Consider the following 16262-nt stretch of genomic DNA (forward strand, 5'->3'; position numbering starts at 1 on the left):
AGCTCTGTTTTCCAAAATTGCCGCTATCTTCAAAAGCCTTCTGGTGTCTCCTAGACAACAGAAAGTCAAAACACCTCAGACACAAAGAGGATAATACAACGCCTTCGTTTCTCTCTCATCACGGGGAAGTCAACATTTTTTTTTATCATTTCAAAAAACATAATTTCCGTCAAAAGAAGCTAATATGTTCATGATAATACTTATATAACTGAATCATGTTGAAATTACACCCCCTCTGTTCACCACTGTAGTCAATAATAATTTGCAGTTTACAAAACCATGAAAATAGTTGAATTACATGGGGGCAGGAAAGTAAAATCTCCCTCAAATATATATAATTTTCTCCTCCACACAACCCAAGCAGTCAACAATACACTCTTTAATAAAAATGCTATCTACAACCTTAAAGGGTTCTTCGGCTGTTCCCATAGGAGAATCCTTTGAAGAACCATTTTTGGTTGCCTTTTGGTTCTACCCTTTCTACAGAGGGTTCTACCTGGAACCCAAAAGCGTTTTCGTATGGGGACAGCCGAAGAACCCTTGTTTTCTAAGAGTGTATTTAAATGTATCCCTTATTCTACCAGGTAAGTTGCCTGAGAACACGTTCTCATTTACAGCAACGACCTGGGGAATAGTTACAGGGGAGAGGAGGGGGGATGAATGAGCCAATTGTAAGATGATTAGTTGACCATGATAGTATGAGGTCCAGATTAGGAATTTAGCCAGGACACCAGGGTTAACACACCTACTCTTACAATAAGTACCATGGGATCTTTAGTGACCACAGAGAGTCAGGACACACGTTTAACATCCCATCCAAAAGACGACACAGGGAAACATCCCCAATCACTGCCCTGGGGATATTACTTTTTGAGATCAGAGGAAAGAGTGCCTCCTACTGGTCCTTCAACACCACTTCCAGCAACATCTGGTCTCCAATCCAGGGACTGACCAGGACCAACCCTGCTTGGCTTCAGAAGAAAGCCAGCAGTGGGATGCAGGGCGGTATCAAATCAAATGTATTTATAAAGCCCTTCGTACATCAGCTGATATCTCAAAGTGCTGTACAGAAACCCAGCCTAAAACCCCAAACAGCAAGCAATGCAGGTGTAGAAGCACGGTGGCTAGGAAAAACTCCCTAGAAAGGCCAAAACCTAGGAAGAAACCTAGAGAGGAACCAGGCTATGAGGGGTGGCCAGTCCTCTTCTGGTTGTGCCGGGTGGAGATTATAACAGAACATGGCCAAGATGTTCAAATGTTCATAAATGACCAGCAGGATCAGATAATAATAATCACAGTAGTTGTCGAGGGTGCAGCACCTCAGGAATAAATGTCAGTTGGCTTTTCATAGCCGATCATTAAGAGTATCTCTACCGCTCCTGCGGACTCTAGAGAGTTGAAAACAGCAGGTCTGGGACAGGTAGCAGGTCTGGGACAGGTAGCACGTCCGGTGTGGTGCTGGCTAACGTAAGAGTGCGTCCCAAATGGCACCCTATTCCCTATATAGTGCACTAATTTTGACCAGGGCTCACAGTTATGGAACAGAGTGATATTTGAGACACAGCCTTTAATTCTCTGTTGCAGTGCGTTTCGTGGCTAACACAGCTAGCTAATCATTTCACCTCAGGATGCTAACCAACCCAACGTATTGCGTATTGTTGACTCTAACCACACAGACTGAAGCTAAAAGCGTTTCTCATCTGGGAGGAAAGTAAAATGATTTATGAGGGAACAGAAACAAGAACTAGGTGTGTGTCACAAATGGCACCCTATTCCCTTTATAGTGCACTACTTTAGACCACAGCCCTATGGCACCCTATTCCCTTTATAGTGCACTACTTTAGACCACAGCCCTATGGCACCCTATTCCCTTTATAGTGCACTACTTTAGACCATGTTGCTGTATCGGGACTAGGGAGACATTTGTGACGCTGACCTAGTTTTAAATCCTATTATATCCCACAGAGATACTGTTAAAGTAATTTAAACGTTGAAAGATAATGATGAAATAATTCCCGCTCTGAAACCTTATAACTGTATGAAATTGATTAGAATCATCCATTTATTATCTGATGGGTTTGTTTAGGTTTAGTCAGTAAAAGTATAATTAATGAGGTGTGTAGTTTTAGTCAGAATTAGGGTAAAACAATATATCTGTACAATGAATCTTTATAGTATCTTAAACACAGACTGTCTGAGCAGAATTCAGTGCCGACCTTGCTAGGGGCCTCAGGGAGATTGGGAGAGGGCAGTGAGTACTCCCTAATCTTGAGGGAGGACAGGGAGTGCTTCTCACAGTCCCTAATCTATGTCGGCTGGGTATTGATACAGTATGTGCGTAGGATACCTACTGTTTGTGTGTGAATGTATGTGTGTATGATATCTACTGTTTGTGTGGAAGTATGTGCGTATGATATCTACTGTTTGTGTGGAAGTATGTGCGTATGATATCTACTGTTTGTGTGGAAGTATGTACGTATGATATCTACTGTTTGTGTGAATGTATGTGCGTAGGATATCTACTGTTTGTGTGGAAGTATGTGCGTATGATATCTACTGTTTGTGTGGAAGTATGTGCGTATGATATCTACTGTTTGTGTGAATGTATGTGCGTAGGATATCTACTGTTTGTGTGGAAGTATGTGCGTATGATATCTACTGTTTGTGTGGAAGTATGTGCGTATGATATCTACTGATTGTGTGGAAGTATGTGCGTATGATATCTACTGTTTGTGTGGAAGTATGTGCGTATGATATCTACTGTTTGTGTGGAAGTATGTGCGTATGATATCTACTGTTTGTGTGGAAGTATGTGCGTATGATATCTACTGTTTGTGTGGAAGTATGTGCGTATGATATCTACTGTTTGTGTGGAAGTATGTGCGTATGATATCTACTGTTTGTGTGGAAGTATGTGCGTATGATATCTACTGTTTGTGTGGAAGTATGTGCGTATGATATCTACTGTTTGTGTGGAAGTATGTGCGCCGCTATAAAATGGATGTGTTTGTATTGTGGACTTCAGAGCGTTCTCGTGAATAAACTGTACTAACCTTTTGCATAAGCTGAGTCTTTGACTAATTATTATTAAACCCAGGGTCTTACAAACATCGGGGATTGGTCAAAGCTATTGATTGATTGTTATTATCATTGGGATTGAAAATTCTCATGACAGATACATCCTGGGTTTAATTATTGAGTTGAAGATTTTGGGAGGTGCGGAGGTTCTGATCTGACAATGCTCCAGGATATACACTGTTACACTATATATAAAGACACACACACGCGCATGCACAAATACACACACACACACAACTCAGTGCAAGAGCTGTCTGTAACTGCATGTATGCCCTATAGAGCTTGCTGTCCGGGAAGAGAAGACAGTCAGATAGCTCAGTCATCTCTGCATTCGTCCCAAATGGCACCCTCTTCCCTTTGTTGTACTGTGTTCACATCATTTTCGAACGTTGCTATGGGCACAGCCAAACAATGGCGGTGATGGATTCGACTTCCGCTTTACTTCCCTACTGCAGCGCGCTGGTGGCAAACTTGCCAGAGTCAATTATTTGAAAGAGTCAATTTATAGAGTATACAAGTCAAGTAAATACGTATAAGTGTATTTTTTTTATTTATTTCATTCAAGTTCGCTAACGTTAGCTAGAATCTACTAGTAGGCTAGTTCTGTTGTGATATTAACGTTAGCTAGACCTACTAGTAGGCCAGTTCTGTTGTGATATTAACGTTAGCTAGACCTACTAGTAGGCCAGTTCTGTTGTGATATTAACGTTAGCTAGACCTACTAGTAGGCCAGTTCTGTTGTGATATTAACGTTAGCTAGACCTACTAGTAGGCCAGTTCTGTTGTGATATTAACGTTAGCTAGACCTACTAGTAGGCCAGTTCTGTTGTGATATTAACGTTAGCTAGACCTACTAGTAGGCCAGTTCTGTTGTGATATTAACGTTAGCTAGACCTACTAGTAGGCTAGTTCTGTTTTGATAATAACATTAGCTAGACCTACTAGTAGGCCAGTTCTGTTGTGATATTAACGTTAGCTAGACCTACTAGTAGGCTAGTTCTGTTGTGATATTAACGTTAGCTAGACCTACTAGTAGGCCAGTTCTGTTGTGATATTAACGTTAGCTAGACCTACTAGTAGGCCAGTTCTGTTGTGATATTAACGTTAGCTAGACCTACTAGTAGGCTAGTTCTGTTTTGATAATAACATTAGCTAGACCTACTAGTAGGCTAGTTCTGTTATGATAATAACGTTAGCTAGAACCTACTAGTAGGCTAGTTCTGTTATGATAATAACGTTAGCTAGACCTAATAGTAGGCCAGTTCTGTTGTGATAATAACACTAGCTAGACCTACTAGTAGGCTAGTTCTGTTGTGATAATAACGCTAGCTAGAACCTACTAGTAGCCTAGTTCTGTTGTGATAATAACGTTAGCTAGAACCTACTAGTAGGCTAGTTCTGTTGTGATATTAACGTTAGCTAGAACCTACTAGTAGGCTAGTTCTGTTGTGATATTAACGTTAGCTAGAACCTACTAGTAGGCCAGTTCTGTTGTGATATTAACGTTAGCTAGAACCTACTAGTAGGCTAGTTCTGTTGTGATAATAACGTTAGCTAGAACCTACTAGTAGGCTAGTTCTGTTGTGATATTAACGTTAGCTAGACCTACTAGTAGGCTAGTTCTGTTGTGATATTAACGTTAGCTAGAACCTACTAGTAGGCTAGTTCTGTTGTGATATTAACGTTAGCTAGAACCTACTAGTAGGCTAGTTCTGTTGTGATATTAACGTTAGCTAGAAACTACTAGTAGGCTAGTTCTGTTGTGATAATAACGTTAGCTAGAACCTACTAGTAGGCTAGTTCTGTTGTGATAATAATGTTAGCTAGACCTACTAGTAGGCTAGTTCTGTTGTGATAATAACGTTAGCTAGAACCTACTAGTAGGCTAGTTCTGTTGTGATATTAACGTTAGCTAGACCTACTAGTAGGCCAGTTCTGTTGTGATAATAACACTAGCTAGGCCTACTAGTAGGCTAGTTCTGGTTGCTGGTTCGAATCCCTGAGCTGACTAGGTGAAATCTGTTGATGTGCCCTTGAGCAAGGCACTTAACCCTAATTGCTCCTATAAGTCGTTCTGGATATGAGCGTCTGCTAAATGACTAAAATGTAAAATTGTTTATCGTCGATCAACACATCCTACTGCACGCTACCTATACTGATAAAGCGGTAACACAAGATAATTCATGAGGTCTCTTAACGCACAGCTACTGGTTCAGACCGATCAGTCCTTTCAGGGTGTGTTCGTTGTCACGGTGACAACTGCAAATAATACTTCAATGTACATGTAGGCCGAATGAAAAATAATACAGTAACTCGTATTTAAACGTCGCAATTCAACAACAAACGCCATTTTAAGCTGTGCATCTTTTAAAGCATATTGTTGCCTCATTGCTCAAGCGGTTTGCAAGTGATTTCCATTTTTCTAATGGTTGTCAATTCCTTTGGTTCTTCTTTGTTCACTGTGCGCATTTCTGTATGTCCTGTGCAACTATTTGCAATGCATCAATGCAACAATGTTATAACCGGCCTACAGTGATCACACCAATGCACTCTCTCTCTCTCTCCTCAACATTCCCCAACATGCCTTTCCTACGCTGTAGACCTGTTTTACATTAAGTAATTAGCAAGAGCAAGCCTGCTTCTTTCCTGGAATATACTATTAGGCATAGTATTAAAATGATGTAAATAAATGTTCTATAGCTTGTGTACTGTAGCCTATAGCTTTTCTTGCATGGGATTTCACGAGAAGAGGAATGGCCTATTGTGGAGAGGCTTGAGTAGCCTATATAGTCCCCCAAAAAATTAGGGGTTCAACAAGGGTTGTTCTAAGATCCTCAAAGTTCTTTCGAAGAACCTTAGGGTTCTTGGCACTGAAAATGGGCCCCTAAAAGGTTCTTCCAAGAACCCCATGGGAGGTGTGGTTCATTGAGGAACCTCCTTAGGTGGTGGGGGTTCTTGCAGGAACCTAACTGTCCAACTGAAACATTTGAATTTGAAAGGACAGCAGGCGCATGCACTTAACTGAAAACAATGTGCAGATCTCCTCAATTTAAGGTAATGTTTTCCCCTTGTATTATCTAAATTTAGATTGTTTGATGATGATCGCATCTATCTTTTCATATTTGTGCAAATCTTTCTTACACAGAACATTTACAATTGAATGGATATATAATCAACAAAGAGGTGAGAATATGTAGGCTATAATAATATGTTGAAGGCTAGCTGTATTGGATGCAGATGACTGAACTGTCTATGTCTGCAGGTATACAGAGGAGGAGGCATACAAAGGTATGTCCGTTGGTATTGGTATATTATGCAGATCACATTTACCACCCTCCTTTGTTAATCATCTGTATAATGCATTTTTGGGGGGGATTCAGTCTTCATCCTCCCTACACCTCCGATGAATATTACAGGAAACCTGTTTAATCACCATGCACTGCTAAATCATTCTGGCTGTGGATACGGGGAACAACACATGAACATCCACGAGACAGAGACTTGGGGCTCGGGTGGGAGTTTTCCTTATCTTTCGATGTTTTAATTCTGCTTTGCCACTAAAATCATAATAAACACCGACAACTGAAATATTGTGTTATTGTTGTTATGCGTATTACTATTAATAATAAACGGGGCAGGGGAAGTAATTCAAAAATTAACCCCAAAAATGTATTCAAAGGGTTCTTCGAGGATCCATTAACATGAGTTCTTTGAAGAACCATTTTAAAGGGTTCTTCAAATAACTTATAGGGGTTCCCCCACAGTTTCAATTTGAAGAACCCCTAAAGGATACTTCAAGAACCGTTTTTTTTTAAGAGTGATAGCCTGAATGCGCACGGAAACAGCTGGAAGAGAGAGGCTAGTGATGTGTAGCCGAAGTAAGAAGTTCAACATTAAGCCATTCATTAGCTAAATATTAGGACTATAGGCTAAATATTTACCTGTCAAAGTGCAAGAAAAATGTATCAACAAATTATGAAAGGGCAGTTCCGTAGTGCATTCCTCCAGGCTGCGCTCTGTGATCCCCGGGCACGCAAAGCTCCACTATTGATTAGGCCTAGGCCTACGTTCATAGACAAGAACATTAATCTACATGAGGCTACAACAACACAGTGCAATGAGACATTTATTATTGTGATCAAGTGAATACACAAGTATTGTCCATAGGCTGTAAACTGCAGTGATGTATAGGGCTAGGCTAATTTGTATAACCGCTCACACGTCCTGGTTTGTTTCGTGAAATTACTGCATAGGCCTACTGTAGTCCAGTCTTGGTTAAGCAACAACCATTTGAATCAGTTTGGGTGTATTCTCGATAGTTTAGAAGGTCCAGAAAGTTACATTAGCAGGCCAAAATATGGTGTAGGCCTATTTTGTAAGGATGTAGCCTGGTGTTAAGATAAGCCTACTATAAGAAAATATGGGCTTCTCCTTTCCTCTCCACTCGTTAATGCTGTAGCTTATTTTACATTCAGCAAGCAAGAGCATGTGTGCATCTATCCTCCTATAGGCTATTAGTAGGCTAAAGAAAATAAGTCGTAACAAGTGTCCAACAAGCTTTTGTAGTCTGGCTTTTCCTGGGACTCTGAAATATTTAAAAGGAATAGCCGTGGCAGCGGAGAGGCCAGGTGCCTAATTACACTACAGAACAATGAAGACAGGCTATGGGCTACATCTCAAGTATGTCTATGTTAGAAGCATATGCATATTAACCCATAATTCATAAGCTCAATGTTAGGCTTCATACTGCTGTGAATATATCCCGTCAATGTACACAGTGAAATAAAAAAAAGTTGATCATAGGTAGCCAACATACTATGTGCGCTCCCTCCCAATCTCCGGGTATGAAGTTCGAAAAGCTACCCTATTTGTTTTTCTCCTGTTTTTTAGGGACAATACATTTATCCTACCTAGGCTACAACAACACAACGTAATAAAGAATGTTATTGTTTTCAAGTGAGTTCAAAACTCTAGGCTGAAAACTGCAGTGAATAGCCTAAATTGTTTGAATAACCCCTCAAAAGCTTGGCGGTTTTCATGCGTGTTCATTTCGAAATAACTGCATCTAGCCTGCCTGATTGGATCAGTTCAGTTCTACAAGTTCCAGGCACATTATCAGGACAGTAATATCACAGAAAGAACCATCTTTAGTAACATGGTGTCTTTTTATAAGGATGTATCGGCTAACAGAAACATGCTAATGCAGGGATTTCTAGTGGCGCGCATATTAATTATGATAATGTACGAGTGCAGAGGAAGTTGTATAAATAGTTTCCGTGTTTTAAAAACGTTCGAAAATGTTGGTGGATATGTAATAGGGTATTATTTGGGATGCACACACTCTCTCTCGTTCTGATAACTGGATCAGAAGCTAGGATTGGTTTCATCACGGGAGAAAGACAGGAAGGAGAGGAGAGTTCAGTTCATTACAGTATCTCCCAAAGCTATATTCATGCAAATGATTACATTGAAGATTGAAGCTCCTGTTGCAGTATGCGTGATGCAGATGGCAAGGAAGGAGGGATAGCCAACCTACAGCTCACAGAGGACAAATCCACCAGCTTCAACATGGAAGATTCATGTGTTGGTGAATGGTTTGAAAACAAGGCTCAGCTGCAAAGGAAGACAATCATATAGGTAGCAGTAATCATAATCATAGACTTACCAGGATATTGTCAACATTCTGTGTAACGCAGAATAGCAGCTCCTGGGCTAGGTAGTTTCTACTTTAGGTGATGGACCAAAACAGACAAGACTTCCATGATACTGTTATCCAATCCTGTGAACCCCTGGTCTCCCAGTTGGACTGTACATATGTATGACAGGTTGATTAATAATGTGAGTCCAACCACTTAAGTGCTATTCACTGATATTAATCCCCTCTCTCACTCCTCTCTCTCTTTCTCTCTCTGTCTCAATTAAATTCAAATCAAAAGGGGCTTTATTGGCATGGGAAACATATGTTTACATTGCCAAAGCAAGTGAAATAAACAATAAACAAAAGTGAAAAGAAACAAAAAAACTCTCTCTCTCTCTCTCCCATCTCTTTCTCTTGCTCTCTCCCCAGGGCCGGCCCTAGCCACTAGGCGACATAAGTGACAGCTTAGGGCCTCACAGCCGCTAGTTTTTTAGGAACTCACTCAGGGTCTCAACTTAAAATAATAGAATATACAAGGTGCAATTTCGAATTTTGGTTTTGCATCAGCAGTTTCTCTCTTGATACAGTATGTCAGTCACTGACCAGTTAGCCAGTTATCAAACGCTGTAGTAATCATGGTCGAATTACTGACTGGGCACGCAGGGCACGTGCCCAGGGGCCCTGATCTCTAGGAGGGCCCCGATTGATTTTGTAAGTCACTCTCACTCAGATAGTCCCAGTCGGTATTAGATAGAACGTCGCGGCCCTGCCTGCCTGTGGGGAAAACAACCCGCAGTTACCTAGCTTACTCCATTGGATCACAGCAAATACTTCATATTTTTCAAACGCAATTTTCTTGTTATCGTGAGTGAGTGCTAGCTAGTTACCTACCGGAACATTAAGCTAGCCAAGACCAACAACATAAACAAACGGATTATACAGCTACAAGTAGTGAGTGGAGTTACTAACAGACTATACAGCTACAAGTAGTGAGGAGTTACTAACAGACTATACAGCTACAAGTAGTGAGGAGTTACTAACATACTATACAACTACAAGTAGTGAGGAGTTACTAACAGACTATACAGCTACAAGTAGTGAGGAGATACTAACAGACTATACAACTACAAGTAGTGAGGAGATACTAACAGACTATACAGCTACAAGTAGTGAGTGGAGTTACTAACAGACTATACAGCTACAAGTAGTGAGGAGTTACTAACAGACTATACAGCTACAAGTAGTGAGGAGTTACTAACAGACTATACAACTACAAGTAGTGAGTGGAGATACTAACAGACTATACAACTACAAGTAGTGAGGAGTTACTAACAGACTATACAGCTACAAGTAGTGAGGAGATACTAACAGACTATACAACTACAAGTAGTGAGGAGATACTAACAGACTATACAGCTACAAGTAGTGAGGAGTTACTAACAGACTATACAGCTACAAGTACTAAACAAGTTAAATGTCTTACCTGTGATAATGTTTTCCACACACAGCTACGTGTAGCCTACTTGTACACCGAGTCCCCACATTTCCCACGTTGAATAGCCTGAAGCCACAGAGCTCTTCTCGCAGCCAATATTTCCCTTCGTGGGAGCATTGCCAACCGTAGGTCTGGATTTTTCACCTGGTTACATCTACAATGAACAACACAGCCACTTTTTCGGCATGTTTTGTTATATCTGTATAATCAAAATGGACGACACAGTTGTCCCTTTTACACTGGGGGGTCAGTTGGAAAGAATGTTTGTTTTTCCCAAATTTGTGGGCGTGGTCGAGGGGAATTCCTTATTATTACGTGGATATCGACTCAGACTATATCATATTAACACGGCATAAGTCATGACAAAATGTGTACAATTGCAGGAAATTTAAATTGAAAAATCTTCTCTCCGCCCCATGTCAAAATGTGTATTGGTTTAAAATGTTCTCTATGCCTCATGGCAACTAACAAAAGAGGAACTCTTAAAAAAAACAAAAATAATAATATCTCTCCACCGTCAAGAGGGGGGCCACAAAAATGTTTTGCTCGTGAGGTGGGGGCCTGTTCAACACAGCAGCTGAAGCCTCCCCACGGCACAGTACCCATCGTCATACCCTCCAGTTCTCCTCACACTGAGAGCTCCACTCCCACACAGCATGTCATCATGGCTTTCCTCATTACCACACCAGGAATAGCATGGAGATATACACTGTGTGTTGTGGCCAACTCAATATCCAAATAAAACGTGGCGTAACAGCAGTAACAGAATTTTTATTACGCCATGTGGTCAGTCAAATTCTGCAAAAGTGAATCTAAAACTTAAGTTTAGGCATTCAGAATGGTTAGGGTTAAGTTTAGGCATTCAGAATGGTTAGGATTAAGTTTAGGCATTCAGAATGGTTAGGGTTAAGTTTAGGCATTCAGAATGGTTAGGGTTAAGTTTAGGCATTCATTCAGAATGGTTAGGGTTAAGTTTAGGCATTCATTCAGAATGGTTAGGGTTAAGTTTAGGCATTCAGAATGGTTAGGGTTAAGTTTAGGCAGTCAGAATGGTTAGGGTTAAGTTTAGGCATTCAGAATGGTTAGGGTTAAGTTTAGGCATTCATTCAGAATGGTTAGGGTTAAGTTTAGGCATTCAGAATGGTTAGGGTTAAGTTTAGGCATTCATTCAGAATGGTTAGGGTTAAGTTTAGGCATTCAGAATGGTTAGGGTTAAGTTTAGGCATTCATTCAGAATGGTTAGGGTTAAGTTTAGGCATTCATTCCGAATGGTTAGGGTTAAGATTAGGCATTCATTCAGAATGGTTAGGGTTAAGTTTAGGCATTCAGAATGGTTAGGGTTAAGTTTAGGCATTCAGAATGGTTAGGGTTAAGTTTAGGCATTCAGAATGGTTAGGGTTAAGTTTAGGCATTCATTCAGAATGGTTAGGGTTAAGTTTAGGCATTCAGAATGGTTAGGCTATACAGCTCCACCTATACAGCTCCACCTATACAGCTATACAGCTCTACCTATACAGCTAAACAGCTCCACCTATACAGCTATACAGCTCCACCTATACAGCTATACAGCTCTACCTATACAGCTAAACAGCTCCACCTATACAGCTCCACCTATACAGCTATACAGCTCCACCTATACAGCTATACAGCTCCACCTATACAGCTCTACCTATACAGCTAAACAGCTCCACCTATACAGCTCCACCTATACAGCTATACAGCTCCACCTATACAGCTATACAGCTCCACCTATACAGCTCCACCTATACAGCTATACAGCTCCACCTATACAGCTCCACCTATACAGCTATACAGCTCCACCTATACAGCTATACAGCTCCACCTATACAGCTCCAGCTATACAGCTCCACCTATACAGCTCCAACTATACAGCTCCACCTATACAGCTCCACCTATACAGCTCCACCTATACAGCTATACAGCTCCACCTATACAGCTATACAGCTCCACCTATACAGCTCCACCTATACAGCTATACAGCTCCACCTATACAGCTATACAGCTCCACCTATACAGCTATACAGCTCCACCTATACAGCTATACAGCTCCACCTATACAGCTATACAGCTCCACCTATACAGCTCCAGCTATACAGCTCCACCTATACAGCTCCACCTATACAGCTATATAGCTCCACCTATACAGCTCCACCTATACAGCTATACAGCTCCACCTATACAGCTCCAGCTATACAGCTCCACCTATACAGCTCCACCTATACAGCTATACAGCTCCAGCTATACAGCTCCACCTATACAGCTCCACCTATACAGCTATACAGCTCCAGCTATACAGCTCCACCTATACAGCTCCACCTATACAGCTATACAGCTCCAGCTATACAGCTCCACCTATACAGCTCCACCTATACAGCTATACAGCTCCACCTATACAGCTCCAGCTATACAGCTCCACCTATACAGCTCCACCTATACAGCTATACAGCTCCACCTATACAGCTCCACCTATACAGCTATACAGCTCTACAGCTCCACCTATACAGCTCCACCTATACAGCTATACAGCTCCAGCTATACAGCTATACAGCTCCAGCTATACAGCTCCACCTATACAGCTCCAGCTATACAGCTCCACCTATACAGCTATACAGCTATACAGCTCCAGCTATACAGCTCCACCTATACAGCTATACAGCTCCACCTATACAGCTCCACCTATACAGCTATACAGCTCCAGCTATACAGCTCCACCTATACAGCTCCAGCTATACAGCTCCACCTATACAGCTATACAGCTATACAGTTCCACCTATACAGCTATACAGTTCCACCTATACAGCTCCACCTATACAGCTCCACCTATACAGCTCCACCTATACAGCTATACAGCTCCACCTATACAGCTATACAGCTATACAGCTCCAGCTATACAGTTCCACCTATACAGCTATACAGCTCCACCTATACAGCTATACAACTCCACCTATACAGCTCCAGCTATACAGCTCCACCTATACAGCTCCAGCTATACAGCTCCACCTATACAGCTCCACCTATACAGCTCCACCTATACAGCTATACAGCTCCACCTATACAGCTATACAGCTCCACCTATACAGCTCCACCTATACAGCTATACAGCTCCACCTATACAGCTCCACCTATACAGCTATACAGCTCCACCTATACAGCTATACAGCTCCACCTATACAGCTCCAGCTATACAGCCCCACCTATACAGCTCCACCTATACAGCTATATAGCTCCACCTATACAGCTCCACCTATACAGCTATACAGCTCCACCTATACAGCTCCAGCTATACAGCTCCACCTATACAGCTCCACCTATACAGCTCCACCTATACAGCTATACAGCTCCAGCTATACAGCTCCACCTATACAGCTCCAGCTATACAGCTCCACCTATACAGCTATACAGTTCCACCTATACAGCTATACAGTTCCACCTATACAGCTCCACCTATACAGCTCCACCTATACAGCTCCACCTATACAGCTATACAGCTCCACCTATACAGCTATACAGCTCCACCTATACAGCTATACAGCTCCACCTATACAGCTCCACCTATACAGCTCCACCTATACAGCTATACAGCTCCACCTATACAGCTCCACCTATACAGCTCCACCTATACAGCTATACAGCTCCACCTATACAGCTATACAGCTCCACCTATACAGCTCCAGCTATACAGCTCCACCTATACAGCTATACAGCTATACAGCTCCAGCTATACAGTTCCACCTATACAGCTCCACCTATACAGCTCCACCTATACAGCTCCACCTATACAGCTATACAGCTGTAGTGCTGCTGGCCAGGTGAGGAAGTGCCTTGCCACTTCCACTGCAGGTAAAATACAGGAAATGAATGTCTAGTGTTGTGATTTTAAACAGGGTATATTTCTCCTCCTTTCCATTCCTCAGTATTATCATCCAGTAGGTGACAAACATACTCTCTTTTATTGTTTCTCTTACTCATTCTCTACCTATTTGTCTTTTTCATTACCTCTCTCCCCTTCCTCGTTCTCTCCATCACAATCTCTCACTCTGTCTCTGTCCTTCTTTCTCTCACGCTATCTCTTTCCCCCCTCTCGCTCTGATGTTGCCTTTTCATCACACTGCGTCCTTTCTATATTCACCGTGGGCTTGTATGACATGGCATTATCATCAATCACATGCTTGATGTGTGTGTGTGTGTGTGTGTGTGTGTGAAAGCTATGGTCTTCTATGAGCCTGCACATGTGTGTGTGTGTGTGTGTGTGTGTGTGTATAGATGTAGGATCTAAATTTGATCACCCTGTTACAGGATAATGTTTAAAAAGGCTTCTGAAGTTTGTAATTTCCACTTAGAAATGTCCCTTACAAAAATGTGTCAACCCCTACAAAAAATGTCAGTTAATTATAATCTGCATAATATTCGTTTCATTTCCAGTTGCTGCAGCATTATTTTCTCCTGTAGCAATCTGGCTCAAATTAAGATTCCACATCTGTATGTGTGTGTGCACTGCATGCATGCCTGTGTTTGTGTAAGTGTGCATACGTGTGTGTGGGTGTGTGTGTCTGTGTTCATACGTGTGCATGCGTGTGTATGATGGCTTAAACAAAGGAGTGGACCAATGGACTCCCAATAGGTGTGAACAACAGTGAGGTGGGGGGGGGGGGGGGGTGTAGAATAGGCTGACTAGGAATATTCCTTTCAACATCCAATTAACAGATTCCTACTGTAGTAACCCCCTCAATATAACCTGGCTGTCAGGGGACCATCCTACCTCTGCATGACGAGGATACACAGAAAAACCCCACAAACGCAAAGGCAGCCAGCAGAGCAGCCATATCTCACACTAATATTGTTCACGGGAGACAGTTTACTGTAAAAAAGTGTCCAAACGGGATTAATAAAAGAACCATAAGTGTATCTACAGTATCGTCATGATACACTTTTTTACTGTACATGCAGAAGCGATGATGGACAAAGTACAATAATGGCATTTCAAAAGGGCAGAACGCTCATAATTAGAGGGAATTGTGCCTCTGAGGTAATTGAACTGCACACGGTTGTGGTTTACCTCCATGCCTTTAATGAGATGTAAATCTCCAGTCATCAAACCTTAGATCACAAGGATGCGATCACAACCTTCGAGCCCCGGGGCTCGGGACAGCTAGCTCCCTAGCAGCTCTGACATGAGGCACCTATTTTAGAAGACTTCAGTGTCTAGAGGCAGAGACATTTACATTTTAGTAGAAGCTCTTTTTTATTTAACCTTTTATTTTAACTAGGCAAGTCAGTTAAGAACAAATTCTTATTTTACCATGACAGCCCTATCTCTGGCCAAACCCGGACGACGCTGGGACAATTGTGCACCAAACTATGGGATCCCCAATCACGTCCGGATGTGACACAGCCTGGATTCGAACCAGGGACTGTAGTGACGCCTCTTGCAATGAGATACAGTGCCTTAGACCGCTGCGCCAGTGCCCTTTGGGTTAACTAGGGTTACTAGGAGCAACTAGAGAGAGAGAGAAAGAGCACATCACAGACTGGGCTCTCTGCCCAGAAAGTCACTCAGACAACAGAGAGAAGACTCAGCCAGCCAGCCACTCAGACAATAGAGTGAAGACTCAGCCAGCCAACCAGTCAGTCAGACAACAGAGAGAAGACTCAGCCAGCCAACCAGTCAGTCAGACAAAATAGAGAAGACTCAGCCAACCAGTCAGACAACAGAGAGAAGACTCAGCCAGCCAGTCAGACAACAGAGAGAAGACTCAGCCAGCCAGTCAGACAACAGAGAGAAGACTCAGCCAGCCAGTCAGTCAGACAACAGAGAAGACTCAGCCATCCAGTCAGACAACAGAGAGAAGACTCAGCCAGCCAACCAGTCAGTCAGACAAAATAGAGAAGACTCAGCCAGCCAGTCAGTCAGACAACAGAGAGAAGACTTAGCCAGCCAGTCAAACAACAGAGAGACGACTCAGCCAGCCAGTCAGACAACAGAGAGAAGACTCAGCCAGCCAGCCAGTCAGACAACAGAGAGAAGACTTA

This window comes from Salvelinus alpinus, chromosome 28 (genome assembly GCF_045679555.1).
Source record: "Salvelinus alpinus chromosome 28, SLU_Salpinus.1, whole genome shotgun sequence".
NCBI classification, from domain to species: Eukaryota; Metazoa; Chordata; class Actinopteri; order Salmoniformes; family Salmonidae; genus Salvelinus; species Salvelinus alpinus.